At 54.2% G+C, this 9,691-nt stretch overlaps 1 long non-coding RNA gene across 1 annotated transcript in view; it reads right to left on the bottom strand.

The window, feature by feature from the left end:
• LOC140406853 (uncharacterized) overlaps nucleotides 1-9,691 on the bottom strand; it is a 72,572-nt gene that overhangs the window by 3,790 nt on the left and 59,091 nt on the right. The gene's annotated exons all lie outside the window — the stretch shown is intronic.

The raw sequence follows: 9,691 nt of genomic DNA, 5'->3' as shown, positions 1-9,691 counted from the left end.
TGTATAACACTGGGGTACAGTACTGGTGGGGACGGGTCTGTCGCTGTATAACACTGGGGTACAGTACTGGTGGGGACGGGTCTGTCACTGTATAACACTGGGGTACAGTACTGGTGGGGACGGGTCTGTCACTGTATAACACTGGGATACAGTACTGGTGGGGACGGGTCTGTCGCTGTATAACACTGGGATACAGTACTGGTGGAGACGGGTCTGTCACTGTATAACACTGGGGTACAGTACTGGTGGGGACGGGTCTGTCACTGTATAACACTGGGGTACAGTACTGGTGGGGACGGGTCTGTCACTGTATAACACTGGGGTACAGTACTGGTGGGGATGGGTCTGTCACTGTATAACACTGGGGTACAGTACTGGTGGGGACGGGTCTGTCACTATATAACACTGGGGTACAGTACTGGTGGGGACGGGTCTGTCACTGTATAACACTGGGGTACAGTACTGGTGAGGACGGGTCTGTCACTGTATAACACTGGGGTACAGTACTGGTGGGGACGGGTCTGTCACTGTATAACACTGGGGTACAGTACTGGTGGGGACGGGTCTGTCACTATATAACACTGGGGTACAGTACTGGTGGGGACGGGTCTGTCACTGTATAACACTGGGGTACAGTACTGGTGAGGACGGGTCTGTCACTGTATAACACTGGGGTACAGTACTGGTGGGGACGGGTCTGTCACTGTATAACACTGGGGTACAGTACTGGTGGGGACGGGTCTGTCACTGTATAACACTGGGGTACAGTACTGGTGGGGACCGGTCTGTCACTGTATAACACTGGGGTACAGTACTGGTGGGGACGGGTCTGTCACTGTATAACACTGGGGTACAGTACTGGTGGGGACGGGTCTGTCACTGTATAACACTGGGGTACAGTATTGGTGTGGACGGGTCTGTCGCTGTATAACACTGGGGTACACTACTGGTGGGGACGGGTCTGTCACTGTATAACACTGGGGTACAGTACTGGTGGGGACGGGTCTGTCGCTGTATAACACTGGGGTACAGTACTGGTGGGGACGGGTCTGTCACTGTATAACACTGGGGTACAGTACTGGTGGGGATGGGTCTGTCACTGTATAACACTGGGTACAGTACTGGTGGGGATGGGTCTGTCGCTGTATAACACTGGGGTACAGTACTGGTGGGGACGGGTCTGTCGCTGTATAACACTGGGGTACAGTACTAGTGGGGATGGGTCTGTCACTGTATAACACTGGGGTACAGTACTGGTGGGGACGGGTCTGTCACTGTATAACACTGAGGTACAGTACTGGTGGGGACGGGTCTGTCACTGTATAACACTGGGGTACAGTACTGGTGGGGACGTGTCTGTCACTGTATAACACTGGGGTACAGTACTGGTGGGGACAGGTCTGTCTCTGTATAATACTGGGGTACAGTACTGGTGGGGACGGGTCTGTCACTGTATAACACTGGGGTACAGTACTGGTGGGGTCGGGTCTGTCACTGTATAACACTGGGGTACAGTACTGGTGGGGATGGGTCTGTCACTGTGTAACACTGGGGTACAGTGCTGGTGGGGACGGGTCTGTCTCTGTATAATACTGGGGTACAGTACTGGTGGGGACGGGTCTGTCACTGTATAACACTGGGGTACAGTACTGGTGGGGATGGGTCTGTCACTGTGTAACACTGGGGTACAGTGCTGGTGGGGACGGGTCTGTCTCTGTATAATACTGGGGTACAGTACTGGTGGGGACGGGTCTGTCACTGTATAACACTGGGGTACAGTACTGGTGGGGACGGGTCTGTCGCTGTATAACACTGGGATACAGTACTGGTGGGGACGGGTCTGTCACTGTATAACACTGGGGTACAGTACTGGTGGGGACGGGTCTGTCACTGTATAACACTGGGGTACAGTACTGGTGGGGATGGGTCTGTCACTGTATAACACTGGGATACAGTACTGGAGGGGACGGGTCTGTCACTGTATAACACTGGGGTACAGTACTGGTGGGGAGGGGTCTGTCTCTGTATAACACTGGGGTACAGTACTAGTGGGGACGGGTCTGTCACTGTATAACACTGGGGTACAGTACTGGTGGGGATGGGTCTGTCGCTGTATAACACTGGGGTACAGTACTGGTGGGGATGGGTCTGTCGCTGTATAACACTGGGGCACAGTACTGGTGGGGACAGGTCTGTCTCTGTATAATACTGGGGTACAGTACTGGTGGGGACGGGTCTGTCACTGTATAACACTGGGGTACAGTACTGGTGGGGACGGGTCTGTCTCTGTATAACACTGGGGTACAGTACTGGTGGGGATGGGTCTGTCGCTGTATAACACTGGGGTACAGTACTAGTGGGGATGGGTCTGTCACTGTATAACACTGGGGTACAGTACTGGTGGGGACGGGTCTGTCACTGTATAACACTGGGGTACAGTACTGGTGGGGACGGGTCTGGCACTGTATAACACTGGGGTACAGTACTAGTGGGGATGGGTCTGTCACTGTATAACACTGGGGTACAGTACTGGTGGGGACAGGTCTGTCTCTGTATAATACTGGGGTACAGTACTGGTGGGGACGGGTCTGTCACTGTATAACACTGGGGTACAGTACTAGTGGGGATGGGTCTGTCACTGTATAACACTGGGGTACAGTACTGGTGGGGACAGGTCTGTCTCTGTATAATACTGGGGTACAGTACTGGTGGGGACGGGTCTGTCACTGTATAATACTGGGGGTACAGTACTGGTGGGGACGGGTCTGTCACTGTATAACACTGGGGTACAGTACTAGTGGGGATGGGTCTGTCGCTGTATAACACTGGGGTACAGTACTAGTGGGGATGGGTCTGTCACTGTATAACACTGGGGTACAGTACTGGTGGGGACAGGTCTGTCTCTGTATAATACTGGGGTACAGTACTGGTGGGGACGGGTCTGTCACTGTATAACACTGGGGTACAGTACTGGTGGGGACGGGTCTGTCTCTGTATAACACTGGGGTACAGTACTGGTGGGGATGGGTCTGTCGCTGTATAACACTGGGGTACAGTACTAGTGGGGATGGGTCTGTCACTGTATAACACTGGGGTACAGTACTGGTGGGGACGGGTCTGTCACTGTATAACACTGGGGTACAGTACTGGTGGGGACGGGTCTGGCACTGTATAACACTGGGGTACAGTACTGGTGGGGATGGGTCTGTCACTGTATAACACTGGGGTACAGTACTGGTGGGGACGGGTCTGTCCCTGTATAACACTGGGGTACAGTACTGGTGGGGACGGGTCTGTCACTGTATAACACTGGGGTACAGTACTGGTGGGGACGGGTCTGTCACTGTATAACACTGGGGTACAGTACTGGTGGGGACGGGTCTGTCACTGTATAACACTGGGGTACAGTACTGGTGGGGACGGGTCTGTCACTGTATAACACTGGGGTACAGTACTGGTGGGGACGGGTCTGTCACTGTATAACACTGGGGTACAGTACTGGTGGGGACGGGTCTGTCACTGTATAACACTGGGGTACAGTACTGCTGGGGACGGGTCTGTCACTGTATAACACTGGGGTTCAGTACTGGTGGGGACGGGTCTGTCACTGTATAACACTGGGGTACAGTACTGGTGGGGATGGGTCTGTCGCTGTATAACACTGGGGTACAGTACTGGTGGGGGCTGGTCTGTCGCTGTATAACACTGGGATACAGTACTGGTGGGGACGGGTCTGTCACTGTATAACACTGGGGTACAGTACTGGTGGGGACGGGTCTGTCTCTGTATAACACTGGGGTACAGTACTGGTGGGGACGGGTCTGTCACTGTATAACACTGGGGTACAGTACTGGTGGGGACGGGTCTGTCACTGTATAACACTGGGGTACAGTACTGGTGGGGACGGGTCTCTCGCTGTATAACACTGGGGTACAGTACTGGTGGGGACGGGTCTGTCACTGTATAACACTGGGATACAGTACTGGTGGGGACGGGTCTGTCACTGTATAACACTGGGATACAGTACTGGTGGGGACGGGTCTGTCACTGTATAACACTGGGGTACAGTACTGGTGGGGACGGGTCTGTCACTGTATAACACTGGGATACAGTACTGGTGGGGACGGGTCAGTCACTGTATAACACTGGGGTACAGTACTGGTGGGGACGGGTCTGTCACTGTATAACACTGGGGTACAGTACTGGTGGGGATGGGTCTGTCACTGTATAACACTGGGGTACAGTACTGGTGGGGACGGGTCTGTCACTGAATAACACCGGGGTACAGTACTGGTGGGGACGGGTCAGTCACTGTATAACACTGGGGTACAGTACTGGTGGGGACGGGTCTGTCACTGTATAACACTGGGGTACAGTACTGGTGGGGACGGGTCTGTCACTGTATAACACTGGGGTACAGTACTGGTGGGGACAGGTCTGTCGCTGTATAACACTGGGGTACAGTACTGGTGGGGGCGGGTCTGTCACTGTATAACACTGGGGTACAGTACTGGTGGGGACGGGTCTGTCTCTGTATAACACTGGGGTACAGTACTTGTGGGGACGGGTCTGTCACTGTATAACACTGGGGTACAGTACTGGTGGGGACGGGTCTGTCGCTGTATAACACTGGGGGACAGTACTGGTGGGGACGGGTCTGTCACTGTATAACACTGGGGTACAGTACTGGTGGGGATGGGTCTGTCACTGTATAACGCTGGGGTACAGTGCTGGTGGGGACGGGTCTGTCACTGTATAACACTGGGGTACAGTACTGGTGGGGACCGGTCTGTCACTGTATAACACTGGGGCACAGTACTGGTGGGGATGGGTCTGTCACTGTATAACACTGGGATACAGTACTGGTGGGGACGGGTCTGTCGCTGTATAACACTGCGGTACAGTACTCGTGGGGACGGGTCTGTCGCTGTATAACACTGGGATACAGTACTGGTGGGGACGGGTCTGTCGCTGTATAACACTGGGGTACAGTACTGGTGGGGACGGGTCTGTCGCTGTATAACACTGCGGTACAGTACTGGTGGGGACGGGTCTGTCACTGTATAACACTGGGGAACAGTACTGGTGGGGACGGGTCTGTCACTGTATAACACTGGGATACAGTACTGGTGGGGACGGGTCAGTCACTGTATAACACTGGGGTACAGTACTGGTGGGGACGGGTCTGTCACTGTATAACACTGGGGTACAGTACTGGTGGGGACGGGTCAGTCACTGTATAACACTGGGGTACAGTACTGGTGGGGACGGGTCAGTCACTGTATAACACTGGGGTACAGTACTGGTGGGGACGGGTCTGTCACTGTATAACACTGGGGTACAGTACTGGTGGGGATGGGTCTGTCACTGTATAACACTGGGGTACAGTACTGGTGGGGACGTGTCTCTCGCTGTATAACACTGGGGTACAGTACTGGTGGGGACGGGTCTGTCACTGTATAACACTGGGGTACAGTACTGGTGGGGATGGGTCTGTCACTGTATAACACTGGGGTACAGTACTGGTGGGGATGGGTCTGTCACTGTATAACACTGTTGTACAGTACTGGTGGGGATGGGTCTGTCACTGTATAACACTGGGGTACAGTACTGGTGGGGATGGGTCTGTCACTGTATAACACTGGGGTACAGTACTGGTGGGGACGGGTCTGTCACTGTATAACACTGTTGTACAGTACTGGTGGGGATGGGTCTGTCACTGTATAACACTGGGGTACAGTACTGGTGGGGATGGGTCTGTCACTGTATAACACTGGGGTACAGTACTGGTGGGGACGGGTCTGTCGCTGTATAACACTGGGGTACAGTACTGGTGGGGACGGGTCAGTCACTGTATAACACTGGGGTACAGTACTGGTGGGGACGGGTCTGTCTCTGTATAACACTGGGGTACAGTACTGGTGGGGATGGGTCTGTCACTGTATAACACTGGGGTACAGTACTGGTGGGGACGGGTCTGTCTCTGTATAACACTGGGGTACAGTACTGGTGGGGATGGGTCTGTCACTGTATAACACTGGGGTACAGTACTGGTGGGGACGTGTCTCTCGCTGTATAACACTGGGGTACAGTACTGGTGGGGACGGGTCTGTCACTGTATAACACTGGGGTACAGTACTGGTGGGGACGGGTCTGTCACTGTATAACACTGGGGTACAGTACTGGTGGGGACGTGTCTGTCGCTGTATAACACTGGGGTTCAGTACTGGTGGGGACGGGTCTGTCACTGTGTGACACTGGGGTACAGTACTGGTGGGGACGGGCCTGTCACTGTATAACACTGGGGTACAGTACTGGTGGGGACGGGTCTGTCACTGTATAACACTGGGGTACAGTACTGGTGGGGACGGGTCTGTCACTGTATAACACTGGGGTACAGTACTGGTGGGGACGGGTCTGTCCCTGTATAACACTGGGGTACAGTACTGGTGGGGACGGGTCTGTCACTGTATAACACTGTGTACAGTACTGGTGGGGACGGGTCTGTCGCTGTATAACACTGGGGTACAGTACTGGTGGGGACGGGTCTGTCGCTGTATAACACTGGGATACAGTACTGGTGGGGACGGGTCTGTCGCTGTATAACACTGGGGTACAGTACTGGTGGGGACGGGTCTGTCACTGTATAACACTGGGGTACAGTACTGGTGGGGATGGGTCTGTCACTGTATAACATTGGGGTACAGTACTGGTGGGGACGGGTCTGTCTCTGTATAACACTGGGATACAGTACTGGTGGGGACGGGTCTGTCTCTGTATAACACTGGGGTACAGTACTGGTGGGGATGGGTCTGTCACTGTATAACACTGGGGTACAGTACTGGTGGGGACGGGTCTGTCGCTGTATAACACTGGGGTACAGTACTGGTGGGGACGGGTCTGTCGCTGTATAACACTGGGGTACAGTACTGGTGGGGACGGGTCTGTCGCTGTATAACACTGGGGTACAGTACTGGTGGGGACGGGTCTGTCGCTGTATAACACTGGGATACAGTACTAGTGGGGACGGGTCTGTCTCTGTATAACACTGGGGTACAGTACTGGTGGGGACGGGTCTGTCGCTGTATAACACTGGGGTACAGTACTGGTGGGGACGGGTCTGTCGCTGTATAACACTGGGGTACAGTACTGGTGGGGACGGGTCTGTCGCTGTATAACACTGGGATACAGTACTGGTGGGGACGGGTCTGTCTCTGTATAACACTGGGGTACAGTACTGGTGGGGACGGGTCTGTCACTGTATAACACTGGGGTACAGTACTGGTGGGGACGGGTCTGTCACTGCATAACACTGGGGTACAGTACTGGTGGGGACGGGTCTGTCGCTGTATAACACTGGGGTACAGTACTGGTGGGGACGGGTCTGTCGCTGTATAACACTGGGGTACAGTACTGGTGGGGACGGGTCTGTCACTGTATGACACTGGGGTACAGTACTGGTGGGGACGGGTCTGTCACTGTATAACACTGGGGTACAGTACTGGTGGGGACGGGTCTGTCGCTGTATAACACTGGGGTACAGTACTGGTGGGGACGGGTCTGTCGCTGTATAACACTGGGGTACCGTACAGGTGGGGACGGGTCTGTCGCTGTATAACACTGGGGTACAGTACTGGTGGGGACGGGTCTGTCACTGTATAACACTGGGGTACAGTACTGGTGGGGACGGGTCTGTCACTGTATAACACTGGGGTACAGTACTGGTGGGGACGGGTCTGTCGCTGTATAACACTGGGGTACAGTACTGGTGGGGTCGGGTCTGTCACTGTATAACACTGGGGTACCGTACTGGTGGGGACGGGTCTGTCACTGTATAACACTGGGGTACAGTACTGGTGGGGACGGGTCTGTCGCTGTATAACACTGGGATACAGTACTGGTGGTGACGGGTCTGTCACTGTATAACACTGGGGTACAGTACTGGTGGGGACGGGTCTGTCGCTGTATAACACTGGGGTACAGTACTGGTGGGGACGGGTCTGTCACTGTATAACATTGGGATACAGTACTGGTGGGGACGGGTCTGTCACTGTATAACACTGGGGTACAGTACTGGTGGGGATGGGTCTGTCACTGTATAACACTGGGGTACAGTACTGGTGGGGACGGGTCTGTCACTGTATAACACTGGGGTACAGTACTGGTGGGGACGGGTCTGTAGCTGTATAACACTGGGGTACAGTACTGGTGGGGACGGGTCTGTCGCTGTATAACACTGGGGTACAGTACTGGTGGGGATGTGTCTGTCACTGTATAACACTGGGGTACCGTACTGGTGGGGACGGGTCTGTCACTGTATAACACTGGGGTACAGTACTGGTGGGGATGTGTCTGTCACTGTATAACACTGGGGTACCGTACTGGTGGGGACGGGTCTGTCACTGTATAACACTGGGGTACAGTACTGGTGGGGACGGGTCTGTTGCTGTATAACACTGGGGTACAGTACTTGTGGTGACGGGTCTGTCACTGTATAACACTGGGGTACAGTACTGGTGGGGACGGGTCTGTCGCTGTATAACACTGGGGTACAGTACTGGTGGGGACGGGTCTGTCACTGTATAACATTGGGATACAGTACTGGTGGGGACGGGTCTGTCACTGTATAACACTGGGGTACAGTACTGGTGGGGACGGGTCTGTCGCTGTATAACACTGGGGTACAGTACTGGTGTGGACGGGTCTGTCACTGTATAACACTGGGGTACAGTACTGGTGGGGATGGGTCTGTCACTGTATAACACTGGGATACAGTACTGGTGGGGACGGGTCTGTCTCTGTATAACACTGGGGTACAGTACTGGTGGGGGCGGGTCTGTCACTGTATAACACTGGGGTACAGTACTGCTGGGGACGGGTCTGTCACTGTAAAACACTGGGGTACAGTACTGGTGGGGACGGGTCTGTCACTGTATAACACTGGGGTACAGTACTGGTGGGGACGGGTCTGTCGCTGTATAACAGTGGGGTACAGTACTGGTGGGGACGGGTCTGTCGCTGTATAACACTGGGGTACAGTACTGGTGGGGACGGGTCTGTCACTGTCTCACACTGGTGTACAGTACTGGTGGGGACGGGTCTGTCACTGTATAACACTGGGGTACAGTACTGGTGGGGACCGGTCTGTCACTGTATAACACTGGGATACAGTACTGGTGGGGACGGGTCTGTCGCTGTATAACACTGGGATACAGTACTGGTGGGGACGGGTCTGTCACTGTATAACACTGGGGCACAGTACTGGTGGGGACGGGTCTGTCACTGTATAACACTGGGGTACAGTACTGGTGGGGACGGGTCTGTCTCTGTATAACACTGGGGTACAGTACTGGTGGGGGCGGGTCTGTCACTGTATAACACTGGGGTACAGTACTGCTGGGGACGGGTCTGTCACTGTAAAACACTGGGGTACAGTACTGGTGGGGACGGGTCTGTCACTGTATAACACTGGGGTACAGTACTGGTGGGGACGGGTCTGTCGCTGTATAACAGTGGGGTACAGTACTGGTGGGGACGGGTCTGTCGCTGTATAACACTGGGGTACAGTACTGGTGGGGACGGGTCTGTCACTGTCTCACACTGGTGTACAGTACTGGTGGGGACGGGTCTGTCACTGTATAACACTGGGGTACAGTACTGGTGGGGACCGGTCTGTCACTGTATAACACTG

Source organism: Scyliorhinus torazame, unplaced genomic scaffold, assembly GCF_047496885.1.
Source record: "Scyliorhinus torazame isolate Kashiwa2021f unplaced genomic scaffold, sScyTor2.1 scaffold_934, whole genome shotgun sequence".
Taxonomy (NCBI): domain Eukaryota; kingdom Metazoa; phylum Chordata; class Chondrichthyes; order Carcharhiniformes; family Scyliorhinidae; genus Scyliorhinus; species Scyliorhinus torazame.
Note: the sequence above shows the minus strand (reverse complement) of the source record. Positions and strands in the feature narration are given on the sequence as shown.